We start from the raw sequence: 7,500 nt of genomic DNA on the forward strand, positions 1-7,500 counted from the left end.
GGACTGCAAAGTCTCGATTTGAGACTAGAATGTAAAGTGTCAGGCATGAAATTGCCCACGCCTTACGTGAGGGCTGTCTTCATGGAGCATATACTTAGTGCAATCAGGGTTCGATTCTCCGGCAGGGCTTTTATTTGCTCAGTTTGGAATGCAAAACTTCTCAGGATTTCCCCAAATGTGTAAACTGTTGGTCTACTTTCCAGCTTGCTCAGCCTTTCGGGGGATGATTCCATTGGCTATGCCCTCTTGCCCATCGGTGGACACTCAAATTGAAGGCAAGTCACAGTGTGATTGGCTGCCAAGCAGCTACCGTGGTGCAATGCAATTGGAAGTCTGCCAAGGGCATACATGTACTAATGCAATGCTTTGGTAGCAGTTTTGATCAGCAGGTTTCCTTTACTGTTCTTCACGCCTCCCCTAGCGATGACTATGTCATCAATTCCCTTTGAAAGCAGATAGAGTACGCTTCTTTTCCAGTATTTATCGAAGCTCGGGGACTTTTTCATAATCAACGGAAGGTATTGTTGATTAACAGCAAAAGACATGGAAATGAAACCACAAAATCCTTCGAGCCGGATTTGAACCAGCGACCTAAGGATGCCCGAATTAATGCTACAGTCCTCCGCTCTACCAACTGAGCTATCGAAGGAGGGGTAGCAGAAGCTCATAGCACTGAAATTACCTCTCGCTCAAGAAAGGTTGTGGGGGGTGGGGACCAGGAGCAGACAGATGAAAATCATCAATATTAATCGCGGCTCCCTCTCAAAGCTACCACTTCTGAGAGCACACTGTGAGTTACGTCTTATCACCTCAAAGGAGGATTTCACACCAAAGTGGATGTTCCGTCTTGGCTTGGTGAAAAGCAGGGGCGCCGCAATGATGAATTTTACAGAAAGGAAAGGAACTTTGATACAAAGACCTTAGGAAGCATTGGTGGCAAATGGATGGAAGCCTTTAACCGTGAGAAAAATGACAGAAAGTTATGGGAGTCATTACCACGCACCCAGCTTCAAGAACATGCATTTTGGGTTCATTTTTGAAAGGAAAGAGAATGGAAAAATCAGTAGAGTAAAGGCAACATATTCAGTTTTTCTTGAAGCTACTGTAGAGAGTCTCTGGTTTAGAGGAAGAACCCTTACCAATGACCAAGATGGCTGCCACAGATTTCTATCCTAAATGTATTAAGATTGCCAAGATTAATCATCACTTTGATGGCTTAAACAAGTAAGATTCTTTGGTTCTATAAGCATCAAAAATGAGATAGCCCCATTTCATGGGGTTTTCCAAGGCACACGTCTCACAGTTTAAGTGGGGTTCGTATCCCAGTTGCATGACATATCTCTTCCTTAATACTGACAGCCAGCCTAGTTTTCTGCCAAAATCCAAGATAAGCATGGCAAAAGTCTGGAGATGCCGGGGATTGAACCTGGGGCCTCATACATGCAAAGCATGCGCTCTACCACTGAGCTACATCCCCTTGTATGCCAAGTTTTACTGTATGCATGGAAACCCTGAATGTAAGTGTCTGCCAAGTCAACCCACTTGACACTGCAGCATAAAGTCTCAGTCAGGAAAATCCTTAAGCCTCGCACCTGGATTATCTTCCTGGTCTATAGTCTTGTTTAGAGATGCTTGTGTGCAGCCTTCTTAGCGCAGTAGGCAGCGCGTCAGTCTCATAATCTGAAGGTCCTGAGTTCGATCCTCAGAGAGGGCATTTATTTCCTCCTTTTGGCAAGCAAAATTCTCAGATTTTCTTGAAAAGTGGAAACTATGCCTATTTCAAACAATATTTTTCAATGCAACCTATTTAAGTGGGGTTCTGACCCCCCAACTGCCTGAGAAACCTCAACTTTCCACAAGGTGGCAGGCTAGCCTTCTGGAAAAAGCCAAGATACAGAACAGCGACTCCTGGAGATGCCGGGGATTGAACCCAGGGCCTCATACATGCGAAGCATGCGCTCTACCACTGAGCTACATCCCCTCCACTGCCCTCTAAAGTTTTGCTGGATGCAAGGAGACTCTGGAGCCCACGGACTGCAAAGTCTCGATTTGAGACTAGAATGTAAAGTGTCAGGCATGAAATTGCCCACGCCTTACGTGAGGGCTGTCTTCATGGAGCATATACTTAGTGCAATCAGGGTTCGATTCTCCGGCAGGGCTTTTATTTGCTCAGTTTGGAATGCAAAACTTCTCAGGATTTCCCCAAATGTGTAAACTGTTGGTCTACTTTCCAGCTTGCTCAGCCTTTCGGGGGATGATTCCATTGGCTATGCCCTCTTGCCCATCGGTGGACACTCAAATTGAAGGCAAGTCACAGTGTGATTGGCTGCCAAGCAGCTACCGTGGTGCAATGCAATTGGAAGTCTGCCAAGGGCATACATGTACTAATGCAATGCTTTGGTAGCAGTTTTGATCAGCAGGTTTCCTTTACTGTTCTTCACGCCTCCCCTAGCGATGACTATGTCATCAATTCCCTTTGAAAGCAGATAGAGTACGCTTCTTTTCCAGTATTTATCGAAGCTCGGGGACTTTTTCATAATCAACGGAAGGTATTGTTGATTAACAGCAAAAGACATGGAAATGAAACCACAAAATCCTTCGAGCCGGATTTGAATCAGCGACCTAAGGATGCCCGAATTAATGCTACAGTCCTCCGCTCTACCAACTGAGCTATCGAAGGAGGGGTAGCAGAAGCTCATAGCACTGAAATTACCTCTCGCTCAAGAAAGGTTGTGGGGGGTGGGGACCAGGAGCAGACAGATGAAAATCATCAATATTAATCGCGGCTCCCTCTCAAAGCTACCACTTCTGAGAGCACATTGTGAGTTACGTCTTATCACCTCAAAGGAGGATTTCACACCAAAGTGGATGTTCCGTCTTGGCTTGGTGAAAAGCAGGGGCGCCGCAATGATGAATTTTACAGAAAGGAAAGGAACTTTGATACAAAGACCTTAGGAAGCATTGGTGGCAAATGGATGGAAGCCTTTAACCGTGAGAAAAATGACAGAAAGTTATGGGAGTCATTACCACGCACCCAGCTTCAAGAACATGCATTTTGGGTTCATTTTTGAAAGGAAAGAGAATGGAAAAATCAGTAGAGTAAAGGCAACATATTCAGTTTTTCTTGAAGCTACTGTAGAGAGTCTCTGGTTTAGAGGAAGAACCCTTACCAATGACCAAGATGGCTGCCACAGATTTCTATCCTAAATGTATTAAGATTGCCAAGATTAATCATCACTTTGATGGCTTAAACCAGTAAGATTCTTTGGTTCTATAAGCATCAAAAATGAGATTGCCCCATTTCATGGGGTTTTCCAAGGCACACGTCTCACAGTTTAAGTGGGGTTCGTATCCCAGTTGCATGGCATATCTCTTCCTTAATACTGACAGCCAGCCTAGTTTTCTGCCAAAATCCAAGATAAGCATGGCAAAAGTCTGGAGATGCCGGGGATTGAACCCGGGGCCTCATACATGCAAAGCATGCGCTCTACCACTGAGCTACATCCCCTCCACTGCCCTCTAAAGTTTTGCTGGATGCAAGGAGACTCTGGAGCCCACGGACTGCAAAGTCTCGATTTGAGACTAGAATGTAAAGTGTCAGGCATGAAATTGCCCACGCCTTACGTGAGGGCTGTCTTCATGGAGCATATACTTAGTGCAATCAGGGTTCGATTCTCCGGCAGGGCTTTTATTTGCTCAGTTTGGAATGCAAAACTTCTCAGGATTTCCCCAAATGTGTAAACTGTTGGTCTACTTTCCAGCTTGCTCAGCCTTTCGGGGGATGATTCCATTGGCTATGCCCTCTTGCCCATCGGTGGACACTCAAATTGAAGGCAAGTCACAGTGTGATTGGCTGCCAAGCAGCTACCGTGGTGCAATGCAATTGGAAGTCTGCCAAGGGCATACATGTACTAATGCAATGCTTTGGTAGCAGTTTTGATCAGCAGGTTTCCTTTACTGTTCTTCACGCCTCCCCTAGCGATGACTATGTCATCAATTCCCTTTGAAAGCAGATAGAGTACGCTTCTTTTCCAGTATTTATCGAAGCTCGGGGACTTTTTCATAATCAACGGAAGGTATTGTTGATTAACAGCAAAAGACATGGAAATGAAACCACAAAATCCTTTGAGCCGGATTTGAACCAGCGACCTAAGGATGCCCGAATTAATGCTACAGTCCTCCGCTCTACCAACTGAGCTATCGAAGGAGGGGTAGCAGAAGCTCATAGCACTGAAATTACCTCTCGCTCAAGAAAGGTTGTGGGGGGTGGGGACCAGGAGCAGACAGATGAAAATCATCAATATTAATCGCGGCTCCCTCTCAAAGCTACCACTTCTGAGAGCACACTGTGAGTTACGTCTTATCACCTCAAAGGAGGATTTCACACCAAAGTGGATGTTCCGTCTTGGCTTGGTGAAAAGCAGGGGCGCCGCAATGATGAATTTTACAGAAAGGAAAGGAACTTTGATACAAAGACCTTAGGAAGCATTGGTGGCAAATGGATGGAAGCCTTTAACCGTGAGAAAAATGACAGAAAGTTATGGGAGTCATTACCACGCACCCAGCTTCAAGAACATGCATTTTGGGTTCATTTTTGAAAGGAAAGAGAATGGAAAAATCAGTAGAGTAAAGGCAACATATTCAGTTTTTCTTGAAGCTACTGTAGAGAGTCTCTGGTTTAGAGGAAGAACCCTTACCAATGACCAAGATGGCTGCCACAGATTTCTATCCTAAATGTATTAAGATTGCCAAGATTAATCATCACTTTGATGGCTTAAACAAGTAAGATTCTTTGGTTCTATAAGCATCAAAAATGAGATAGCCCCATTTCATGGGGTTTTCCAAGGCACACGTCTCACAGTTTAAGTGGGGTTCGTATCCCAGTTGCATGGCATATCTCTTCCTTAATACTGACAGCCAGCCTAGTTTTCTGCCAAAATCCAAGATAAGCATGGCAAAAGTCTGGAGATGCCGGGGATTGAACCCGGGGCCTCATACATGCAAAGCATGCGCTCTACCACTGAGCTACATCCCCTTGTATGCCAAGTTTTACTGTATGCATGGAAACCCTGAATGTAAGTGTCTGCCAAGTCAACCCACTTGACACTGCAGCATAAAGTCTCAGTCAGGAAAATCCTTAAGCCTCGCACCTGGATTATCTTCCTGGTCTATAGTCTTGTTTAGAGATGCTTGTGTGCAGCCTTCTTAGCGCAGTAGGCAGCGCGTCAGTCTCATAATCTGAAGGTCCTGAGTTCGATCCTCAGAGAGGGCATTTATTTCCTCCTTTTGGCAAGCAAAATTCTCAGATTTTCTTGAAAAGTGGAAACTATGCCTATTTCAAACAATATTTTTCAATGCAACCTATTTAAGTGGGGTTCTGACCCCCCAACTGCCTGAGAAACCTCAACTTTCCACAAGGTGGCAGGCTAGCCTTCTGGAAAAAGCCAAGATACAGAACAGCGACTCCTGGAGATGCCGGGGATTGAACCCGGGGCCTCATACAAGCGAAGCATGCGCTCTACCACTGAGCTACATCCCCTCCACTGCCCTCTAAAGTTTTGCTGGATGCAAGGAGACTCTGGAGCCCACGGACTGCAAAGTCTCGATTTGAGACTAGAATGTAAAGTGTCAGGCATGAAATTGCCCACGCCTTACGTGAGGGCTGTCTTCATGGAGCATATACTTAGTGCAATCAGGGTTCGATTCTCCGGCAGGGCTTTTATTTGCTCAGTTTGGAATGCAAAACTTCTCAGGATTTCCCCAAATGTGTAAACTGTTGGTCTACTTTCCAGCTTGCTCAGCCTTTCGGGGGATGATTCCATTGGCTATGCCCTCTTGCCCATCGGTGGACACTCAAATTGAAGGCAAGTCACAGTGTGATTGGCTGCCAAGCAGCTACCGTGGTGCAATGCAATTGGAAGTCTGCCAAGGGCATACATGTACTAATGCAATGCTTTGGTAGCAGTTTTGATCAGCAGGTTTCCATTACTGTTCTTCACGCCTCCCCTAGCGATGACTATGTCATCAATTCCCTTTGAAAGCAGATAGAGTACGCTTCTTTTCCAGTATTTATCGAAGCTCGGGGACTTTTTCATAATCAACGGAAGGTATTGTTGATTAACAGCAAAAGACATGGAAATGAAACCACAAAATCCTTCGAGCCGGATTTGAACCAGCGACCTAAGGATGCCCGAATTAATGCTACAGTCCTCCGCTCTACCAACTGAGCTATCGAAGGAGGGGTAGCAGAAGCTCATAGCACTGAAATTACCTCTCGCTCAAGAAAGGTTGTGGGGGGTGGGGACCAGGAGCAGACAGATGAAAATCATCAATATTAATCGCGGCTCCCTCTCAAAGCTACCACTTCTGAGAGCACACTGTGAGTTACGTCTTATCACCTCAAAGGAGGATTTCACACCAAAGTGGATGTTCCGTCTTGGCTTGGTGAAAAGCAGGGGCGCCGCAATGATGAATTTTACAGAAAGGAAAGGAACTTTGATACAAAGACCTTAGGAAGCATTGGTGGCAAATGGATGGAAGCCTTTAACCGTGAGAAAAATGACAGAAAGTTATGGGAGTCATTACCACGCACCCAGCTTCAAGAACATGCATTTTGGGTTCATTTTTGAAAGGAAAGAGAATGGAAAAAGCAGTAGAGTAAAGGCAACATATTCAGTTTTTCTTGAAGCTACTGTAGAGAGTCTCTGGTTTAGAGGAAGAACCCTTACCAATGACCAAGATGGCTGCCACAGATTTCTATCCTAAATGTATTAAGATTGCCAAGATTAATCATCACTTTGATGGCTTAAACCAGTAAGATTCTTTGGTTCTATAAGCATCAAAAATGAGATTGCCCCATTTCATGGGGTTTTCCAAGGCACACGTCTCACAGTTTAAGTGGGGTTCGTATCCCAGTTGCATGGCATATCTCTTCCTTAATACTGACAGCCAGCCTAGTTTTCTGCCAAAATCCAAGATAAGCATGGCAAAAGTCTGGAGATGCCGGGGATTGAACCCGGGGCCTCATACATGCAAAGCATGCGCTCTACCACTGAGCTACATCCCCTCCACTGCCCTCTAAAGTTTTGCTGGATGCAAGGAGACTCTGGAGCCCACGGACTGCAAAGTCTCGATTTGAGACTAGAATGTAAAGTGTCAGGCATGAAATTGCCCACGCCTTACGTGAGGGCTGTCTTCATGGAGCATATACTTAGTGCAATCAGGGTTCGATTCTCCGGCAGGGCTTTTATTTGCTCAGTTTGGAATGCAAAACTTCTCAGGATTTCCCCAAATGTGTAAACTGTTGGTCTACTTTCCAGCTTGCTCAGCCTTTCGGGGGATGATTCCATTGGCTATGCCCTCTTGCCCATCGGTGGACACTCAAATTGAAGGCAAGTCACAGTGTGATTGGCTGCCAAGCAGCTACCGTGGTGCAATGCAATTGGAAGTCTGCCAAGGGCATACATGTACTAATGCAATGCTTTGGTAGCAGTTTTGATC

General features: G+C 45.4%; 12 non-coding genes across 12 annotated transcripts; 2 read left to right on the forward strand and 10 right to left on the reverse strand.

Moving 5' to 3' along the window:
• Positions 1-563: 563 nt before the first annotated feature.
• On the reverse strand, positions 564-649 carry TRNAY-GUA (transfer RNA tyrosine (anticodon GUA)). The gene is given in 2 exon segments: positions 564-599; positions 613-649. It is a non-coding gene; the product is annotated as a tRNA-Tyr (tRNA).
• A 756-nt stretch (positions 650-1,405) lies between these two features.
• TRNAA-UGC (transfer RNA alanine (anticodon UGC)) lies at positions 1,406-1,477 on the reverse strand. The gene has a single exon. It is a non-coding gene; the product is annotated as a tRNA-Ala (tRNA).
• A 164-nt stretch (positions 1,478-1,641) lies between these two features.
• On the forward strand, positions 1,642-1,714 carry TRNAM-CAU (transfer RNA methionine (anticodon CAU)). Its single transcript has one exon. It is a non-coding gene; the product is annotated as a tRNA-Met (tRNA).
• A 195-nt stretch (positions 1,715-1,909) lies between these two features.
• On the reverse strand, positions 1,910-1,981 carry TRNAA-CGC (transfer RNA alanine (anticodon CGC)). Its single transcript has one exon. It is a non-coding gene; the product is annotated as a tRNA-Ala (tRNA).
• Positions 1,982-2,594: 613 nt separating this feature from the next.
• TRNAY-GUA (transfer RNA tyrosine (anticodon GUA)) lies at positions 2,595-2,680 on the reverse strand. Its single transcript is given in 2 exon segments — positions 2,595-2,630; positions 2,644-2,680. It is a non-coding gene; the product is annotated as a tRNA-Tyr (tRNA).
• A 756-nt stretch (positions 2,681-3,436) lies between these two features.
• On the reverse strand, positions 3,437-3,508 carry TRNAA-UGC (transfer RNA alanine (anticodon UGC)). Its single transcript has one exon. It is a non-coding gene; the product is annotated as a tRNA-Ala (tRNA).
• A 613-nt stretch (positions 3,509-4,121) lies between these two features.
• TRNAY-GUA (transfer RNA tyrosine (anticodon GUA)) lies at positions 4,122-4,207 on the reverse strand. The gene is given in 2 exon segments: positions 4,122-4,157; positions 4,171-4,207. It is a non-coding gene; the product is annotated as a tRNA-Tyr (tRNA).
• Positions 4,208-4,963: 756 nt separating this feature from the next.
• Positions 4,964-5,035, reverse strand: TRNAA-UGC (transfer RNA alanine (anticodon UGC)). Its single transcript has one exon. It is a non-coding gene; the product is annotated as a tRNA-Ala (tRNA).
• Positions 5,036-5,199: 164 nt separating this feature from the next.
• Positions 5,200-5,272, forward strand: TRNAM-CAU (transfer RNA methionine (anticodon CAU)). The gene has a single exon. It is a non-coding gene; the product is annotated as a tRNA-Met (tRNA).
• A 195-nt stretch (positions 5,273-5,467) lies between these two features.
• TRNAA-CGC (transfer RNA alanine (anticodon CGC)) lies at positions 5,468-5,539 on the reverse strand. The gene has a single exon. It is a non-coding gene; the product is annotated as a tRNA-Ala (tRNA).
• A 613-nt stretch (positions 5,540-6,152) lies between these two features.
• Positions 6,153-6,238, reverse strand: TRNAY-GUA (transfer RNA tyrosine (anticodon GUA)). The gene is given in 2 exon segments: positions 6,153-6,188; positions 6,202-6,238. It is a non-coding gene; the product is annotated as a tRNA-Tyr (tRNA).
• Positions 6,239-6,994: 756 nt separating this feature from the next.
• Positions 6,995-7,066, reverse strand: TRNAA-UGC (transfer RNA alanine (anticodon UGC)). The gene has a single exon. It is a non-coding gene; the product is annotated as a tRNA-Ala (tRNA).
• Between the last annotated feature and the right edge of the window lie 434 nt (positions 7,067-7,500).

The sequence above is a fragment of the Lissotriton helveticus genome, chromosome 1_2 (genome assembly GCF_964261635.1).
Source record: "Lissotriton helveticus chromosome 1_2, aLisHel1.1, whole genome shotgun sequence".
Taxonomy (NCBI): Eukaryota; Metazoa; Chordata; class Amphibia; order Caudata; family Salamandridae; genus Lissotriton; species Lissotriton helveticus.